A 21,819-nucleotide genomic window follows, 5' to 3' on the forward strand; every position below is an offset into this window, starting at 1 on the left:
AAATCCTTACTTTGAACCACATAAAATAATAAATTCTAAAAATTCAGTGACGTAAATGTGAAAACATGAAATCATAAAGAACTAGATGAAAATGTGGTAAAATATTACAGTGTAAGACATCTTGAGTTGGCATAGGCACTTCCTGACATTACACCAACGCTATAAACAATGAATCTGACATAAAGATGTAAAAATTAAAGTATCGTCTAATTCAGAAGACACCATAAACAACTGTTTAAAAAGGCAAATTTTGGGGAAATTGGTGAAGCATCCACAATAAATCAACAGTAACCATCTCTAATATAAAACAAAGCTTTTGCATATCAACAAGAGAAACCGGAACAACCCAATGAAAAAATGTGTTCAGGCATGGCACTACTTCACCGTATAGCAGAAAAGGATTACAAAATAGGAAGTATGAGAGGAAAATAATAAAGGAAATGGAGAATAGATCCCAGAAGTTTCAACATTCATCCAATAGAAGTTCCAGAGATAGGCCAGGCGCAGTGACTCATGCCTATAATCCCAGCCCTTTGGGAGGCTGAGGTGGGCAGATCACCTCAGGTCACAAATTTGAGACCAGCCTGGCCAACATGGTGAAACTACATCTCTACCAAAAATACAAAAATTAGCTGGGCATGGTGGCACATGCCTGTAATCCTAGCTACTAGCAGCACTGAGGCAGGAGGATCACTTGGACCTGGGAGGCAGAGGTTGCAGTGAGCCGAGATCATGCCACTGCACTCCAACCTGGGCAACAGAGTAAGACTCCATCTCGAAAATAAAAAAGTTCCAGAGGTAGAGACAGAGAATAGAAGGACTGGGCCTGGCACCATGGCTCAGGCCTGTAATCCTAGCATTTTGGGACGCTGAGGCAGGCAGATCACCTGAGGTCGGGAGTTTGAGACCTGCATGGCCAACAGGGTGAAACCCCGTCTTTACTAGGGGTTGGTGGTGGGCGCCTGAAATCCCAGCTATTGAGGAGTTCAGAGCAGTTCCCAGTAAGAAAACCCTTGATGGTTTGGCCCCACTGGGGGATGGCATGTCTTCAAGTGGGAAAAGGTCAGAGGCCACAGATGGAGGATCAGCCCAGGTGGAGCTTTCTAAGTTGCATTCTTTTTTCTCCTTGTTTTCTGGAAGGCTTATTACCTGTTCTGTGAACATATAGAGCAGACACTTGGCAGGGCTGGCCCAGTGCTAGCCCAAAGTGGCGTGATAACATTAAGGAACAGGGGACTTGGAAAGCTCCTAGAAAAAGTGCAGACTCATCAAAGCTGGCCAGTAACTGAGCATTCCTTTCCTACCTCTCCCTCTGCCCTCTGAGCTACGCAATTACAACCAATATCACTCACCCATAGACTCCCTCCACACTGTAAGACAGAAATCCTGTAAGCGTCCCTGGGGGCTCATAGTCTAGGGACTGGAGAGAAGAATTGGCTCAGTTCAGCTCTAGAGGCTCCGTATCCTACGACCTATCAATCCAGAAACCCTGAAACTCACGTGGAGTGTCTGGGCTGACACATCTTCCCAGGCACAAAGAGTTATATAGAAAAACTGTCAGATAGGCCAGGCGCAATGGCTCATGCCTGTAATCCCAGTACTTTGGAAGGCTGAGGCGGGAGGATCCCCTGAGGTCAGCAGTTTGAGACCAGCCTGGTCAACATGTCGAAATCCCATCTCTACTAAAAATACAAAATTAGCTGGGCATGGAGGTGCACGCCTGTAACCCCAGCTACTCAGGAGGCTGGGGCAGGAGAATCACTTGAACCTGGGAGGCGGAGGTTGCAGTGAGGTGAGATCACACCATTGCACTTCAGCCTGGGCAATAGTGAAACCGTCTTAACAACAACAACAACAAAAGGCTGGGCATGGTGGCTCACGCCTGTAATCCCAGCACTTTGAGAGGCTGAGGCAGGCGGCTCGTCTGAGATCAGGAGTTCGAGACCAGCCTGGCCAACATGGTGAAACCCCGTCTCTATTAAAAATACAAAAATTAGCCTGGCCTACTGTCACACGCCTGTGGTCCCAGCTACTCAAAGGGCCAAGGCAGGAGAATTGCTTGGACTCAGGAGGCAGAGGTGCAGTGAGCCAAGATCGAGTCACTGCACTCCAGCCTGGGCGAAAGAGCAAGACTCTGTCTCAAATAAATAAATAGAAAGAAAACCTATTGGATAGATTTGATATGAAAACATTAACTGCTCAAATAAATAATTCAGTGGAATAGATTCGATATTAAAACGGATATAGTTGAAAAGGCAATTACTGAGCTGAGGAAGTGAGTCTGAAGAATTCATAAAAGTAATGGTAATGGATAGAGATGAAGTAAATGAAAGAAAAGTTAATTAATAGGGAGGATAGAAGAATAAATGTCGAAACACATCTAATAGTAGCCTTATAAGAAGAGAATATAGTCATTAAAAAGGAGAGTGTACTTTAATAAGTAATGGATGAGAATTTCTCAGATTTAGACAAATGTCTTAAGATTTAAAGGGATCATCATACACACACACACAGATACACACACACACAGGAACAGTGAAACGAAAAATTGTGGAAGACAAAGAAAAAATATTTTTAAAATGATCAGAGAAATAGCAGGTTACTTACAAGGAAAAATATTTAAACCTTCATCCTATCTCTCAAACACCACACTGGAGGCAAGGATATAATGGTGTAATAACTCCAAAGTGTTGAACGAAAGGAATTTTTATTTTTTTTTAGACAGAGTCTCACTTTGCCACCCAGGCTGACTTGCAGGGGCATGATCTCGGCTCACTGCAACCTCTACCTCCCAGTTTCAAGCGATTCTCCTCCACAGCCTCCTGAGTAGCTGGGACTATGGGTGCACAGCACCACGCCCGGCTAATTTTTGTACTTTTAGTAGAGATGGGGTTTCGCCATGTTGGAGAGGCTGATCTCGAACTCCTGACCTGAGGTGATCTGCCCGCCTTGGCCTCCCAATGTGCTGGGATTATAGGGTCAAGCCACTGTGCCCAGCGAAAGAAAGGAATTTTAATATTTGCTGGAATACGGCAATGTCAAGCATATAACACTTCAGGAGACTGAAGACATAGGGAAATGTTAAAGCAAACAAGTATTTATTGCACTTATTAAAGGCTGTAAGGAAGGGCCAGCTGCAGTGACTCATGCCTGTAATCCCAGCACTTTGGGAGCCCGAGGCAAGAGGATTGGCTGAGCCCAGGAATTCAAGACCAACCTGGGCAACACGGCGAAACCCAGTCTGTACAAAAAATACAAAAATTAGGCGGGCATATCAAGTTCCTGGGTCTGTAGAGAATTAAAAAAAAAATAGCTGGTTTTGGTGGTGCGTACCTGTAGCCCCAGCTAGTCGGGAGGCTGGAGCGGGAAGATTGCTTGGACCCTGGAGTTTGAGGCTGCAGTGAGCTAGGATTGGGTCACTGCACTCCAGCCTGAGTGACAGAGTGAGACTTTGTCTCACAAAATATAAAAAAGATCCTAAAGACGATTTTACTCAGAGGGGGGACTACTGTGATAGGTACAGGGATCACTGCAATGGGCTCTTGCGGTGGGATCGTGATATTAGGATCGACTTCAACTCCACCAAGGACAAGTGGGGATTTGTAGTCAGGGAGTAGGAGCAGGGGGTCAGAAGATGAGAAATTACTTGGAGGAAATCTCAGGTGCAGGGGGATTCTGGCTAAACTGACTTGACAGGATTTTTGCTGAAACCGGCTAAATGGGCAGAGTCTCTGGATGAAGGACAGAGTCTGAGGTTGGGACCTAGTCAGAAACAGGACTCAGAGGAGCCTCACTCAAGTTTGGTCAAAGGAGGGTGACTCTCTCTGAAAGCATAAGCAATAAAGTCAATAGCAGTAAAATGAACGGATCACAAAGGAGAATTTTTGTGCAATGCTAAGCAGGACTCTGCTTTAACCATTGTGAAGGTTGATTATGTGAAGTGAGTTGTTCTTAGTTTTTTATAAATTCTTATTTGCAGAGAAAGCCTTCAGGTACTATGCTTCAGAGAGAATAGGTTGTAACATGTTTTGTTTTTGTTTTGTTTTGCTTTTGTCTCAGAAACAAAAAAAAAAACCTAATAAATGCAGTTAAGACACTATCTTAAAACAAATTCCCCGTTTTCTTACACTGATTATTTAAAAGATAAAGAAAAACAGATCAACACGTTAAGAAAACCTAATTCAAACCTAGAGGAGCAGACTCGTCCTGCTCCAGTGTACCCTTGACACTAATGTTCGATTTTTAGAAAAACTGATAAAAAATTTATTTTCAATACTAACCAATCTGATCATATATAAGACTGCCTTCTCAAAGCTCATCCCTCATAAACCCTCAACAACTTGTCTAGAGACTCTATCATTTTCTCACCCCCAGTCTTAGTCCCATAATTTTTCATTTTTATATTGGACTCCAATCTAGGTACCAGTAAAATGTTAGAGGAAAGGCATAAACTGAGGAAAGGACTCTTAAGCAAAAAGAGTCCAGGAAAATTCTAAGCCTATCAAGATTACAAAAGACACTAAAATTAGGAGAGGCACTGTCAGGAAGGTATTCTCTAGAGAGAAAGTCAAGAATGGGGCCATGTTTGCTAGTGCTGAAGAGATTGGGCACGTGACTCAAGGAGCTCTTCCACTATGCTCAGCCATAGCTGGTAATAGAAATGATATTACCTGGGAAAGATCCACAAAGGACCTGCTGGTCTAAAGGTGTGAATCACTATGACATACATTCTGAGAGGAGGGCTATGGGACCAGAGGAGAGAGCTTCAAGCTACAGAGGATTTTTCTGAATCCTAGAAGCCAAATGGAATTTGTCCTGCTAGATTTCAAAATGGTTGGAAGCAGCGACTCCTTCCTTTCTTCCATTTTCTCCCATTTGAAATGGAAACATCTGTAACTATTATCCTACACCTGTCCCACCACTGTATTTTTGGAACAGATAACTTGTTTTCTAGTGTCACGAATTCACAGCAGGAGAATTTTGCCCCAGGATGTTTCATAACCAGAGTCTCATCCATATCTGTTTTAGATGAGGAGACTTGGTACTTCTGAGCTGATCTTATTTGGATAAGATGTCGGACTTCAGCGAATGTTGCATGGTTTGAGACATTTGAGGATTTGGGGACGGGGTGCATGTATTTTGCATGTGGGAGAGATGTGAATCCTCGGGGGCCAGAGGGCAAACTGTGGTAGACTGAACAATGTCCCTCCAAAAGATAGCCACATGGTAACCCCTGGAACCCGTGAGTGTTAACTTACAACAAAAAAAGTGATTATGTTGGTCAGGTGTGGTGGCTCACACCTGTAATCCCAGCACTTTGGGAGGGCGAGGTGGGTGGGTCACGAGGCCAGGAGTTCAAGACCAGCCTGGCCGAGATGGTGAAACCCCATCTCTACTAAAAATACAAAAATTAGCTGGGCATGGTGGTGGGCGTCTGTAATCCCAGCTACTCAGAAGGCTGAGGCAGATAATTGCTTGAACTCGGGAGGCAGAGGTTGCAGTGAGCCGAGATCACACCACTGCACTCCAGCCTGGGTGACAGAGTGAGACTCCATCTCAAAAAAAAAAAAAAAAAAAAAAGTAATTATGTTAAAGATCCTGAGATGGGGGAGATTCTCCTGGATTATCTGGGTGGGCCCTAAATGTAATAATGAGTGTCCTTATCAGATTGAGGCAGGGAGATCTGACACAGACAGAAGAGAAGAAGGCAGTATGACTGCCATGGTTTGAATGTCCCCACCAAAACTTGTGCTGAAATGTAATTGCCATTGTAACAATATTAAGAGGTGGGGCTGTCGGGAAGTGATTAATGCCATTGTCATAAGAGTGGATTAGTTATCACGAGACTGGGTTTGTTATAAAAGGGAGTTTAGCCACATTTTCTCTGTCTGTCTCCTGCACTTGCTTTTACCTTTCATCCTTCCACCGTGGCACAACCCTCACCAGATGCCAGCGCCATGCTCTTGGACTCCTAGCCTCTAGAACTGTACACCAAATAAACGTCTCTCCTTTATAAATTATCCAGTTTGTGGTATTCCATTATAGTAACAGAAAACAAATGAAGGCAATGACCATGGAAATAGAGATTAGAGTGATGCAGCCATGTATTAGTCTGTTCTCACACTGCTATAAAGAAGTGCCCGAGACTGGGCAATTTATAAAGGAAAGAGATTTAGTTGACTCACAGTTCTGCATGGCCTCATTGAAATTTTTCCTTCTTTCTTTGGCCTCAGGAAACAATCATGGCCAAAGGTGAAGAGGAAGCAAAGACTTTCTTCACATGGTGGCAGGAGACAGAAGTGCAAGCAGGGGAAATGCCAGATGCTTATAAAACCATCAGATCTCCTGAGAACTCACTGTCACAAGAACAGCATGGGGAAAACCGCTCCCATGGGGATTTTTAATCCGTAGGGATTGCAATTCGAGATGAGATTTGGGTGGAGACACAGAGCCAAACCATATCAAGCCACAAGCCAAGAAATGCTGGCAATCACCGGAAGCTGGAAGAGGCAAGGAACAGATTCTCTCCTAGAGCCTCTAGAAGAGGACAGCCCTGCTGACACCAACTTGATTTCAACTCAGTGAAACTGATTTCAGATTTCTGGCCTCCAGACTTGTGAGAGAATAAATTTATGTTGTTTATGCTACAAAGTTTGTGGTAACTTGTTACAGCAGCCAGAGGGAATTTGGGGTGATTGTAAGGAGTGATGTAAATTATGTTAAAGAACCTTTGCAGTTGTAAGGTACATTCATTCATTCAACAAATAGTCGAGGCAATATAGAAGAGTAATTAAAAGCCCAGACTTTGAGGCTGGGCGTGGGGTGATTCACACCTGTAATCCCAGTGTTTTGGGAAGCCAAGGCAGGAGGATTGCTTGAGGCCAGGAGTTACTTCCAGATCAGCGGGGGCAACACAGCAAGACCCAATCTCTTAAAAAATTGTTTTAATGAAAAATAAATACATACATTTAAAATTGTATACATTTTAATGTATACATTAAAAATACATACATCCAAAGCACAGACTTTGGACTCAATTCACCTTGGGGGTGAATCCCAGCTCTGTCACCCACTGACTATGTGACCTTGAGCAGACTGCTTAATTCTCTGAGCCTCAGTCTCAACATCTGCACACTGGGGATGATAATAGTATTTAACTCAAGAGAAGGTTGTGAAAATTAATGGGAAGATGCACATAAAGGGCTTTGTGCTGGGCTCAAGGGCCATTGCCCTGTCCCTGCCTTAATAGAGCTCGCTGTCATTTTGGGAGGATCTTAGAGAGATCAGGGCTGTAGATGGAAAGCCCAGAGAGGAATAGGGACATGTTGGAGGTACTAGGGATGGGGGTATGGGAAACTTCTTAAGAGAACTTGACTTATGAGCTCCCTGAAGAACACAGTGGGCCCTAATTACATACTGTTTTTACTACTATTATTGCAAATATTATTAATATCAATAGGTAAAACATATTTCTCGTTCTTTGGTCTTCTAGAAAAAATATATAGAAGTGTTTTTTTAGTTTAAATTTATTTAAAAAAAATTTTTTTTTATAGAAGTGGGGGTCTCACTACGTAGCCCAGATTGTTCTGGAACTCCTGGCCTCAAGTGATCCTACTACCTCCTGCCTCAGCCCCTCAAAGTGTTGGGATTACAGGCGTGAGCCACCGGGACTGGTTCATTGAAATTTTTCTTTTTTTCTTTCTTTCTCTCTCTCTCTCTCTCTCTCTCTCTGTCTTCTTTTTTTTTTAGACAAGATCTTGCTCTGTGGCCCAGGTAGGCAACAGTGGCCGGATCATGGCTCACTGCAACCTCGTACTCCTGGGCTTAAGCAATCCTCCTACCTCAGCCTCCTGAGTAACTGGGACTACAGGCACACGACCTCGCTAATTTTATTTATTATTTTTTATTGTAGAGATAAAAGACAGGGTATCTCTCTGTTGCCCAGGCTGGGGTGCACCACGTGATCGTGCCTCACTGCAACCTCTGCCTCCCGGGTTCAAGCGATCCACCAGCTGTGGCCTCCCAAAGTGCTGGGATTACAAGAGTGAGCCACCGTGCCCGGCCCAAATTTCTTACGTTAGTAAAGAGTTCCTAGGAAAAATCCCATACATGAAAAAGTTAGAAACTGACAGGAAGGATTTGAGATGGCGACCTGCTTCGTATACACTGCTTATTAAAACTGGTTAACAAATGCACCACGGGGGGTGGTGGGGGGGATAGGAAAAATGGCAAGACAAAACCAGCCCATGCGTACTCTGATTTTGAAAGAATTTAAAGAGAAAATCAGAGCATGGTACTCTGAACTTGGAGCAGCCAATCCCAGGGGACGCTTTAGGCGGGAAAATCAGAGTCTCTGCCCTCGCTTTGAGAAGGTTCTGTCCCTGGAGCCTGGACTGAGAGACCCCACGTCAGCTTGGCTTGTCCCGCCTACTGTTCTGACTTCTAATTGGCCAGATGGAGTTCACTGACTGCCCTGATTGGTCCATCATCCTGGGGCAGTGACATCACAGAATATTTTCTCCTCCTCCAGCCACACTTTGTCGCCAACTGCTGCCGACCTCGCCACCACTGCTTTGTCTCTGAGGTAGGTTCTCTTGAAGGGACACCCTAGATGGGCCAATGGGGGCAGATAGAAAAGGAGGAAGCCTCCGTAGGGGCCTCAAGTGCTTGGGCTTCCCAAAATCTTGAGGACTGAAAGACAACTAATGCCTTTCAGGGCGATCATCATGGAGGAGCCTCCCGCCTCGGCCTCGCGCCTACAGGCCTGTGCCATCCCACCCCTGGAAATATTTTTTCATTTTTGTATTTTAGTAGAGACGGGGATTCGTTATGTCGGCCAGGCTGGCCTCGACTGCCTGGGCTCAAGTAATCCTCCCACCTCGGCCTCGGGACCACAGGCACGCACCACCCCGCCCTCACTAATAGTTTTTATTTTTCATTTTTTTTAGTAGAGACAGTTTCGCCATGTTGGCCAGGCTGTCCTCAACCGCCTGGGCTCAAGCAGTCCTCCCGCCTCGGCCTCAGGACCACAGGCACGCACCACCCCGCCCTCACTAATATTTTTTATTTTTCATTTTTTTTAGTAGAGACAGTTTTGCCATGTCGGCCAGGCTGGCCTCAACCGCCTGGGCTCAAGCAGTCCTCCTGTCTCTGCCTCGGGACTACAGGCACGCACCACCCCGCCCCCACTAATATTTTTTATTTTTCATTTTTTAGTTCAGACGGCTTTGCTGTGTTGGCCAGGCTGGCCTAGACCACCTGGGCTTAAGCAATCCTTCTGCCTTGGCCGCGGGACTACAGAAGGGCACCAGCCTGCCCACGCTTTTTTTTCTTTTTTTTTTTTTCTTTTAGTAGAAACCGGGTTTCACTATGTTGGCCAGGCTGGCCTCAACATCCTGGGCTCAAGCAGTCCTCCCACCTTGGCCTCAAGTCTACAGGTGTATGCCATTCCACCCCTGCTAGGTTTTTTTGGTAGGTATTTTTATTTTTATATTTATTTATTTACTCTTTTTAGAGATGGGGTTTCATTATGTTGGCCAGGTCGGTATTGACCTCCTGGCCTCAAGCAATCCTGCCACCTCGGCCTCAGAACTACAGGCAGGAACCACCTCGCCCATGCTATTTTCTTGTTACTGTTGTTAGTAGGAATGGGGTTTTGCTGTGTTGGCCAGGCTGACCTCGACCTCCTGGGCTCCAGAGATCCTCTTACCTCAGCCTCGGGACTACAGGCATGCACCACCTCACCCCCACTAATACTTTTTATTATTATTTTTTTTTGTAGAGGGTTTCACTAGGTTGGCTAGGCTGGTATCCACCTCGTGGGCTCAAGCGATCCTCCCACCTTGGCCAGCCAAAGTGCTGAGATGTTACAGGCTTGCGCCACCAACCCCAGCTAATTTTTTGTGCTTTTTTTTTTTTTTTTTTTTTTGTAGAGATGGGAGTTTTGCTATGTTTCCCAGGCTGGTCTTGACCTTGTGGGCTCAAGCGATCTGCACGCCTCGGCCTCCCAAAATGCTGGGATTACAGGCATGAGCAACCGTGCCTGGTCAATTGCTGCAACCTGAAATGCCCCACATTCTCTCTAAGGGATGGCGGGCTCTTCCTTCTTATAATTTACAAATAACCCGGTAATAGCTTCCAAATCCATTCATATTAGCGAAGGTCGTTTGTCTTCAACAGAACAGAACCCCCCATCCCTCTGCCTGATCAAATCCATCACCAAAGAGACCATGTTGTCTCTGGGACTCACTTCCTTTCCTTCATTTATTGAGTGGGGGTGTCAGAACGCCCCCACTCAATAAAATTATACAGTTACGTCCCTGCCTCCCCAACAAGAGTCTGTACATCTTCCAGGGTAAGCCTAGCTCCAGGGAAACTACTAACAACATTAGCTAACCCCCTCCCAAAGACTCAAGGCTGTTTTGCCCATAGGAAACCTGTCATCCCCAATCAGTACTTCTCCCAGAGACCCCCTGGCTCCCTGTTTTCATCTGACTTCTCCCCATGTCCTTACTCAGGGACAGATAAGCCCTGGATGGAGAAATGCAGCACCTGATTCCAGGTGACTGAATGTGGCCGGCCTTCAGAGATTTCTCCCTCTACAGGACCAAAGGTGCTGTGGCTGGAAAGTCTCAGGCTGTTTCTCTTGCAGGTCAGACTGCTCCCGGTGCCATGAACAGAGACAACGCCTTTGCAAAGAGACCCAGGGATGATGCTAAAACATCAGAGAAGAGAAGCATGGTGAGGTGACCTGGAGGGGGCATAGCAGTAGTTCAGGGCATAGAGTAGGCTGACCAGATTTCTGAGGAGGGGAGGACAGAGGTACTGGGGAAAAGGAGCAGGATCCCAGGGAGATCTGGACCGCTGGGAGCATCCCATCTTCGCTCCGTCATCACCTAGCATCCCTGGAGACAGGTCTGTGGCCGTGCACTGCATTTGGTGAATCTTAGTCCATTCTGCAAGGTGGGAAGACAGCCAGCCAGCAGCATTAAAGTCTTACTGTGTGGCAGGGGAGAAGCTAGGGAAGGTCCCCATGTTGTCTCAGTTAGCCATGGCATCAACCAGGATGGATGATCATCCCCACTTCCCAGATCCAGCACACAGGAAGCGGCTCCAGCTGAATGGCAGACATGCCTAGCTGAGTCACTGCCAGAATTTCTTTCTTTTTTTTTTCCTAGGCCTTCGTTGGTATTACCAAATACTTCTCTAAGAAAGAGTGGGAAAAGATGAAATACTCGGAGAAAATCAACTGTGTGCATATGAAGAGAAAGTATGAGGCCATGACTAAACTAGGTAACAGAAAGTTCTAGGTACAGACAAGTCTGGGGACACATGAGCATCCCTTTTCCTGCTTTGCCTAGTTCTTTTTTTTTTTTAAATTTATTTATTATTATTATACTTTAAGTTGTAGGGTACATGTGCATAACGTGCAGGTTTGTTACATATGTATACTTGTGCCATGTTGCTGTGCTGCACCCATCAACTCGTCATTTACATCAGGTATAACTCCCAGTGCAATCCCTCCCCCCTCCCCCCTCCCCGTGATAGGCCCTGGTGTGTGATGTTCCCCTTCCTGAGTCCGAGTGATCTCATTGTTCAGTTCCCACCTATGAGTGAGAACATGCGGTGTTTGGTTTTCTGTTCTTGTGATAGTTTGCTAAGAATGATGGATTCCAGCTGCATCCAAGTCCCTACAAAGGACTCAAACTCATCCTTTTTTATGGCTGCATAGTATTCCATGGTGTATATGTGCCACATTTTCTTAATCCAATCTGTCACTGATGGACATTTGGGTTGATTCCAAGTCTTTGCTATTGTGAATAGTGCTGCAATAAACATACACGTGCATGTGTCTTTATAGCAGCATGATTTATAATCCTTTGGGTATATACCCAGTAATGGGATGGCTGGGTCATATGGTACATCTAGTTCTAGATCCTTGAGGAATCGCCATACTGTTTTCCATAATGGTTGAACTAGTTTACAATCCCACCAACAGTGTAAAAGTGTTCCTATTTCTCCACATCCTCTCCAGCACCTGTTGTTTCCTGACTTTTTAATGATCGCCATTCTAACTGGTGTGAGATGGTATCTCATTGTGGTTTTGATTTGCATTTCTCTGATGGCCAGTGATGATGAGCATTTTTTCATGTGTCTGTTGGCTGTATGAATGTCTTCTTTTGAGAAATGTCTGTTCATATCCTTTGCCCACTTTTTGATGGGGTTGTTTGTTTTTTTCTTGTAAATTTGTTTGAGTTCTTTGTAGGTTCTGGATATTAGCCCTTTGTCAGATGAGTAGATTGCAAAAATTTTCTCCCATTCTGTAGGTTGCCTGTTCACTCTGATGGTAGTTTCTTTTGCTGTGCAGAAGCTCTTTAGTTTAATGAGATCCCATTTGTCAATTTTGGCTTTTGCTGCCGTTGCTTTTGGTGTTTTAGACATGAAGTCTTTGCCCATGCCTATGTCCTGAATGGTACTACCTAGGTTTTCTTCTAGGATTTTTATGGTATGAGGTCTAACATTTAAGTCTCTAATCCATCTTGAATTAATTTTCGTATAAGGAGTAAGGAATGGATCCAGTTTCAGCTTTCTACTTATGGCTAGCCAATTTTCCCAGCACCATTTATTAAATAGGGAATCCTTTCCCCATTTCTTGTTTCTCTCAGGTTTGTCAAAGATCAGATGGCTGTAGATGTGTGGTATTATTTCTGAGGACTCTGTTCTGTTCCATTGGTCTATATCTCTGTTTTGGTACCAGTACCGTGCTGTTTTGGTTACTGTAGCCTTGTAGTATAGTTTGAAGTCAGGTAGCGTGATGCCTCCAGCTTTGTTCTTTTGACTTAGGATTGTCTTGTTCTTAGGCTGCAGAAAGTACCCCACATTTTCCTTTTGTGCAGGGAAAAATTGCGAGGCAGCTTCTGGTTGTTCTGCTCTTCCTATCCTGTCAGGGCTGAGGAGAGGGGCTGGCCACAGTGGAGCTTATACCTGGATCCTGCACGTTTCTCTCCCATAGGCGTCTTTTCTGATGAGCCTAACTGTCTCTGTGGCATCGCAGCACATCTCCCACCCTACCATCCTTCTCTCGGCTTCTCTCTCTCTCTCTCTCTTTTGGAGTCAGAGTCTCACTGTTATCTAGGCTAGAGTATAGCAGTGCAATCATAGCTCAATGCAGCCTCGAACTCCAGGGCTCAAGCAATCCTCCTGCCCAGCCTATGGAGTAGCTGAGGCTACAGGCACATGCCACCATGCCCAACTAATTTTATTTTATATTTTGTAGATATGGGGGTCTCTCTGTGTTACCCAGGCTCGTCTTGAACTCCCGGCCTCAAGCAATCCTCCCGCCTCAGCCTCCCAAAGTGCTGGTACTACAGACATGAGCCACCATGCCAGGCCTAAGTTCGTCTTAAGAAAGAAACATTTTGCTTCTTTCTAGGTTTCAATGTCACCCTCCCACCTTTCATGCGTAATAAACGGGCCACAGACTTCCAGGGGAATGATATTGATAATGACCATAACCGCAGGAATGAGGGTGAGTAGATGGGAAGGGGCTGGAAAGGGTCTCCTGAAGCCCAACTGCTTTTCAGCTCAGCTATCTGGGAAGGATCCTCAGGCATTTGTTCCCTTATACACATCAGGGCTGAGTGAAAAAAAAAAATTGCATACAGAAAGTTAACTACAGAGATCATTCATAAAATTATAAAACATGTAAAACAAGAATATGAATATTTATGGATAATAAGCAAATGGAAAATGCATAAAACATGAATGTGAATAAAAAGCCATCAAATTGAGGAGACTGGCTGTAAATGGAGAAGGAGCGGGGGCATGGATTGGTGAGTGCTGCACAGACAGCTTCAGTCATGACTTATTGATAGTGTTTTTATTTGTTTTTGTTTTGTTTTGTTTTGTTTTGTTTTTTGAACTGGAGATTCGCTCTTGTTGCCCAGGCTGGAGTGCAGTGGCACAGTCTCAGCCCACTACAACCTCTGCCTCCTGGGTTGAAGAGATTCTCCTGTCTCAGCCTCCTGAGTAGATGGGATTACAGGCGCCGGCCACCATGCCCACCTAGTTTTTGTATTTTTAGTAGAGACGGGGTTTCACCGTGTTGGCCAGGCTGGTCTCAAACTCCTGACCTCAAGTGATCCACCCTCCTCAGCCTCCCAAAGTGCTGGGATTTCAGGCATGAGCTATTGCACCCAGCCCGTTAATAGTGTTTCTAACATTCTGAATAAATAAATCAGATCTAACATAGTCATGGGGTAATGTTGAGATGCGACTGAATTCAATATTATTCCCCATACTTTTCTGTGTGTTTGAAATATTTCTTTTTTAAAGGACATGTTGTTCTTGCTAAACACTGTTAATTAATCAAAGCACAGTTAAGAAAATTTTAAGGCCGGACGCTGTGGTTCACGCCTATAATCCCAGCACTTTGGGAGGCCGAGGAGGGCAGATCACCTGAGGTCAGGAGTCCGAGACCAGCCTGACCAACATGGAGAAACCCCGTCTCTACTAAAAAAAAAAGCACAAAATTAGCCGGGCATGGTGGCACATGCCTCTAATCCCAGCGACTAAGGAGGGTGAGGCAGGAGAATCGCTTGAACCTGGGAGACGGAGGTTGCGGTGAGCTGAGATCGCATCATTGCACTCCAGCCTAGGCCACAAGAGCAAAACTCCGTCTCAAAAAAAAAAAAAAAAAAATTTAAAAGTGAAAAAAAAGAAAATGTTAAAAGTGTAGATTTGCCAAAAACTTCCAGTGATTGTTTCATTAACAGCATGTAGATATTGGATAAATATCATAAGAGAAATGGTGATGAACACATTATGTAATGAAGATTGCTGTTTCTCTGTATTTTATTAAAACCGTAGATAACATAGGGTGAAAAAAAGACAGCTCCTTAGGTAGAGATCTTTGTGCATTTCAGGAATATAAAGGGGACATATGTGTTTACTGGCTCTTCTGCACTGACAATGCAATCATAAGATAAGGTCAGAATGTCCAAACCATCTCTAATAGACCTATTACTCCCCAACTAAACAGGCCAGATTCTACCATCTCCCACAATCACTATAAGAGGTCTGACAATCCAGTGCTTGAGTATCTGCCAAGTTTTTGACATTAAAGGAGTGTCTTTATACTGAAAATATTTCAGAGCCACTGAACTAAATCATCCATGGTTCATCACACATTTAACAGCTTAATATGAATACCATAAGATTCACCCATTTGAAGTGTACAGTGATTTTTAGTTGTTGTACATCTTGAGTGGATACAGTTCAGATTCCCAACTAATCAATTTAATTATTTGGGAAAAAGTAAAAGATACGTAATGACATAAGATGAGACTGTGATGGGGTTTAACCCCCATTTGATAAACCATGAGATGGAAAATTCTGAATTGATGCCACAGATAAATGCACCAACCATGACTAAACATAATTCAGAAGCAAATCTCAAATAACTCCTCAACAGTGAGTGGACTCATAACCCTCTGCTACAGAATTCCCTCATGCAACAGAAGTCTCTCTAGAGTTTGGAAATCTTTACCAACAAAGAAAAATGCTGATGTATTCTCTTTCAGTTGGACGTCCTCAGATGACTTTTGGCAAGCTCCAGAGAATCATCCCGAAGGTGAGTATCTCTCAAATCCAAAGGACCAGAGAACCTTTGTCCCTTCACGGATGTGAACACTGGTAAGAGTGGGAGAATATAAAAAATGCCCTCATTGCCTCCTTCTCCCCATGTCTATCACAGCAACTGATGTAGCATCGACAGCTTAATAATACTGAGTTGTGATTCTTAATACTTCCTTTGTTTTCATAGTGATGCCAGATACTATTTTAATAACTTCACATGAAGTAATGTAGTGAATCCATGAGAAGACCTCTATGATGTTGTGTCTGTTATTATCTCCAAATAATAATGAGTCACACACTTCAGTGTTTATAAAAGCCATGTGACTTGGCGCAAATCTTCTAAGTTCTCTGAGCTCCAGATTCCTGGTCCATGAAATGGAAGTGAAGAATCATAGTTCATGTTATAGATCATAATTATCAGCAAAATAATGAAATGAGGCTATCATGGTACAGAGATGTTAAAGAATTTTCCTGAGGCGGAGTGGCAGGGGTAGTTTAATCCAGAGCTCCAAGCCATTTAAAGCTCATTCACGTTTGTATTTATTTATGAAGTTCAGATGTTGCTCACTAGGGATTTACCCCATAGGGCCTGCTAGTGCTTCCGTTGAGACACCCATTCTCGCAACAGGAAGGACCACCTGGCCTCTCCTCTGTTACCAGGGCCGCTTGCATGGCTTAGGAATTGCTTTGACTGTTGGCCCCTCCTTGAGCTCCTTGAGGGCCTTGTCTGCACCTGGGGCATCCGGGAAGCCCCAATCCCAGCCCAGGGGATCCCTCAGAGGTGCCTGAATGAGTGATCCCACAAGTGCAGATTCAACTCTGGTTTAGAGGGTAAAGGAATGTGGGAGTTGGGTTGCCAGTGTGGAGACCAAATTCAAAGAAGGAAACAGAAAGGTGTTAATTGTTATTATTATTATTACATTTAAACAGTATTTACAAGCTCAGAGAGTACTTTCCCTTAGCCTATTTTACATGTATTGTTCACTATTTCATAAGTGAGGAGGCTGAGTAAAAAGTAGCTTAAGGGCCAGGCCCGATGGCTCACGAGTGTAATCCCAGCATTTTGGGAGGCCGAGGTGGGCAGATCATGAGGTCAAGAGATAGCATCCTGCCCAACATGGTGAAACCTCATCTTTACTAAAAATACAAAACTTAGTGGGGCGTGGTAGTGCCTGCCTGTAGTCCCAGCTACTCAGGAGGCTAAGACAGGGGAATCACTTGACCCGGGGGAGGGGGAGATTGCAGTGAGCTGAGATCTCGCTACTGCACTCTAGCCTGGTGACAGAGCGATACTTTGTCTCAAAAAGAAAAAAGAAAAGCAAAGAAAAAAGTAGCTTAAGATTGTTGGTCAGTGACATATCCCAATGTAACCAGAATTGGTATGGGTACCATCTCACTGAATTCCACATTCAATGTTGGTGCCTCTCTAGGGTGCTATGCCATATCTGGTACTGCTTTGTTTGCTGCCTAGATTAATTTCAGCAAACCATTTCTTTCCCTCTCCCTTCCTTGTATTCATCTCCCCACAGTATCTTTCCCAGCAGTGTTTTGTCCCCTCGCTACGTATTTACATTTAGACTCCCAGCAACTGACTACAAGCCTTTATGGGATCCCTTGTATTTTATAGAAGCTCTTCCATTTGTAGACCTTTTGAATTCTTAGAATGCTATTTTTCTCCAAATCTTCTGTATACCACACTCTCAATTACATGGAGATTTCTGCTGTTTGCACGAATGTCAGTCTTAAAAGAGTGTGAAGATAAGCATTCTAGCCCTGGAAGCCCCATTCATTTAGGCCATTCCTTTCACTTCTAACCTCCCAGGTTTCTCCTTATTTAGGTAAGTGTAACTCTCCCAGCGTTGCTGAGAATATTGATTAAAGTAATGCATGTGAAGACGCTTTGTAAACTCTAAAGCACTATAGAAATTTCACTGATACTGTTTATCTGTGACCTTCACATTGTAAAGATAATGCTCAAGAAGCCAGCAGAGGAAGGACATGATTCAAAGGGAGTACCAGAAGCATCTGGCCCACAAAATGATGGGAAACAGCTGTGCCCCCCGGGAAAACCAAATACCTCTGAGAAGATTAACAAGAGATCTGGTAAGAGGAAACAATTCAGGAGCAACCAGTGTAGCTTTCCTGGCTATGTTCAGGTGTGTGGACTGGGTGCGTGGCATGGATCCCAGACAAGCCTGGGTCCAGGCTGGGCTGAGGAGCTCACCCAGCTCCAGATGAGATGTTAGAGATGACTTTCAGAGACACAGACTGGAGTTGTAAAAAACCACGTGTCTTGGGGCAAGTCTTCCAAATTTTCTCAGTTCCAGATTCCTAGTCCGTAAGATAGAAATAAAGAATCATAGTTCATAAATTGTTTGGAGGCATTAAATTAAATCTAGAAGCCTGATGACGTGAAAGGTGCTCAAGCAATTTTATCTGTGATAATCTGGAATCATATCTTAGTCAGCTCAATGCCTGATACTCAACACATGTGTACTTCAGAGATATTGCAGGTTCCGTTCCAGACCACTGCAATAAAGTGGGTCACACACATTGTTTTTTGTTTGTTTCACAGTGCATAAAAACATTATGTTTACACTATAGTGTAGTCTACTAAGTGTGCAATAGCGTTATGTGTAAAAATGTACATACCTTAATTTTAAAATAATTCGTTGTTAAAAATGCAAACAATCTTCTGAGCCTTCAGTGAGTCACACTCTTTTTGCTGGTGGAGGGTCTTGCCTCGGTGTTGATGGCTGCTGGCTGATCAAGGTGGTGGTTGCTGAAGGGTGGAGTGGCTGTGGCAGTTTCTTAAAAGAAGACAACAATGAAATTTGCCACATTGATTAGCTCTCCCTTTCATGAAAGATTTCTCTGTACTATGTGATGCTATTGGATAGCATTTTACTCACAGTAGAACTTCTTTCAAAGTTAGAGTCAATCCTCTCTAGCTATGAAAGTTTTAGATGGCATCACCTTCCAATAGAAGGCTATTTTATCTATATTGAAAATCTGTTGTTTAGTGTAGCCACCTTTATCAGTGATCTTAGCTAGATCTTCTGCATAGGTTGCTTCAGCTTCTCCATCAGGGTTTGCTGCTTCACCTTGCACTTTTATGTTACAGAGACGGCTTCTTTCCTTAAATCTCACGAACCAACCTCTGCTAGCATCCGACATTTCTTTTGCAACTTCGTCACCCTCTCAGCTTTCATGGACTTGAAGAGAGTTCGGGTCTTGCTCTGAATTAGACTTTGGTTTAAGGGAATGTTGTGGCTGGTTTCATCTTCTATCCTGACCACTCAACTTTTCTCTATTTCAGCAGCTTGGCTGTTTGGTTCAAGAGGCCTAGCTTTCAGCCTATCTTGGCCTTCCTCAATAACCTTGGCCATTTCTAGCTTCTGATTTAATGTGAGAGACATGTGACTCTTCCTTTCATTTGAACACATAGCCACCATTGTAGGGTTCTTCATCATCCTAATTTCAGTGTTGCTGTGTCTCAGGAAATAGGGAGGCCCAAGAGGAGGAGAGATGGGGAACAGCTCATCAATGGAGCAGTCAGAACACACACAACATTGATCAATTACGTTCCTCATCTTCTGTAGGGGCAGTTCCTGGTACCCCCAAAACATTTACACACAACAGCATGACTGTAGTCAATAATAAGTTAATCACACATTTAAAAATAACTAAAAGAGTGTAAATGGATTGTTTGTAACACAAGGATAAATGGTTGAGGGCATGGAGACCCTATTTTCCATGATGTGATTATTACGCATGGCATGCCTGTGTCAAAGCATCTTACATACCCCATAAGAATATACACCTACTGTGTACCCACAAAAATAAAAAACAAAAATTACTTTAAAAGACCAAAAAACAACAAAAACATTTGCAATAATAATATCAAAGCTCACAGATCACAGATCACAACAGACATAATAATAGTTGAAAAGTGTAAAATTGGTGAGAATTCCCCCCAAAAAGTTGCACTATCTGCAAAGCACTATAAAAATGAGGTGCAATAAAACAAGGTATGCCTGTGTGCCCTTAGCAAATATGTGCAGAACGAAAGGAGGTATGGTTGAATGTTCCTGTAAGTGAAGAGGTTGGGAATCTAAACCTCACAACGGAAGGAGCCAGAAGCTAAAACTTTAATTGGCATTTGGCCTGTATTGGTGTGGGTCTAAGGTCTCAGCCTCTCTAAGCCAGAGAATGTGAAAAACTGGAAAAAGAAGACCCATGGGCACTTGGGAGAGGGGAGGCATCTCCACTTTTGGAGAAAACAGAACCTAACACTCTCCAGCCTACCCAACCCTCATCTTCCAACTCTTCTCCATCATAGGACCCAAAAGGGGGAAACATGCCTGGACCCACAGGCTGCGTGAGAGAAAGCAGTTGGTGATTTATGAAGAGATCAGCGACCCTGAGGAAGATGACGAGTAACTCCGTAAGTGAACTTTCAGCTCATCCACCACATCCCTGCAGATGTGCTATTCTGTTACAGTACCAGTATCCCATCTTGTCACTTGTTCCCCGAATCATTCCCTTCTCATAATTTTCTAGGGTACAGCATTGAGGCTGAATGATGAGATTTCCCATGCTCTTTCTACTCCCTGCCCTGTATATCCAGGGTTCCTCCCTACCCAGGATGCTGTGGGTTCCCAAACCCCAGGTCAGTCCTGATACGTGGGCCACACCTTCCTCTAGCCTAGAAATGGATAAACCAGGCAAGGAAGTTACTGTGGCATGTGCAGATGGTTCACTTCGAGGAACCGTGGAAAGCGTGTGCAGGTCCTGAGGTAGGGCAGAATCGGAGTGTACAGGGTCTGCACATCAGGAGGAGTTGAGATTGAGTTATCAGGCAGTGGCAACTCACTGCCACTTACTTTCCTTCTCTCTTCTTGCCTCAGCCTCCGAGATATGACACATGCCCATGATGAGAAGCAGAATTTGGTGACCTTTCAAGAACATGGGCATGGCTGCGGACCCCTCGTCATCAGGTGCATAGCAAGTGAAAGCGAGTGTTCACAACAGTGAAAAGTTGAGCATCATTTTTCTTAGTGTGCCAAGACTTCGTTGTTAGCATTTCCGTTGTATTTTCTTACAGTATGCCATTCTGTTAGATATTAGCATTTTCATTGATGAGCAAGACATACTTAATGCATATTTTGGTCTGTGTATCCATGTACCTACCTCAGAAAACAAGTATTGTCAGGTATTCTCTGCATAGAATAGCAAAGCACTTCCCTCCTCTCTCCCCAGATGTGGCGATTGACAGCAGGTCTGAGTGTTTAATTTCAGATTTTTCCTCTGCATTTACACACCACACACACACACACACACACACACACACCCCACACACCAAGTACCACTATAAGTATCTCCCATCTGCATTTCCCTATTGCCATGTGTCCTGGTCAAGTCCCTCCACACCCTGTTTTCTTTTCAGCCTGTACTCCCCTCATCCGATTCCCCTATATCAGTTACTGACAGTTAATAAACATTTGCAAACGTTACCCGGTTGTTTGCTCCTCCCATTATTGTGCACACAGCTCTTTGCAAGTGTGTGAATATTTATTAGGAAAGATTCTTAGAAGTGGAATGGCTGTATCAAAGGAGTCATTTATTCAACAAAACACCAATGAGTGCATCCTCGTGCTGAGCGCTGTTCTAGGTGCTGGAGAGACATCAGGGAACAAGGCAGGCAGATGTTCCTGACCACCATTCTAGAGGAGGATGTTTCCAGTTGTTGGTTTTGTCTGTTTGTTTGTTTGTCTGTTTTTTCTACAGATGGGGTCTTCCTCTGTCCAGGCTGGAGTGCAGTAGCATCATCATAGCTCAATGCAGCCTTGAACTCCTGGGCTCAAGCGATCCTTCCACCTTGGCCTCCTAAAGTGCTAGGATTCAGGTGTGAGCCTCTGTGCCTGGCCTCCAGTTTTTATTTTGATAGAAACCATACACTTAATTCCTGGAGCAGGATTCTGCAGCAGGTGGTTGGGCATCTTGGCCTTTGCTCTCTGAACGAATTTCAAGTTCAAGGTCTGGGATGGTCCATTTGGGAGTATGTGGGAGGAGACACAGATGAAATCGTCATCTGGGGAACGTGGAGGAATGAGGAAGATGCGTGCACGGTAGACCCTGTGATGGACAGGGAATAGAAGAGTCCACTTAGTCTCCATGCAG

This window comes from Macaca fascicularis, chromosome X, assembly GCF_037993035.2.
Source record: "Macaca fascicularis isolate 582-1 chromosome X, T2T-MFA8v1.1".
In the NCBI taxonomy this organism is placed as follows: Eukaryota; Metazoa; Chordata; class Mammalia; order Primates; family Cercopithecidae; genus Macaca; species Macaca fascicularis.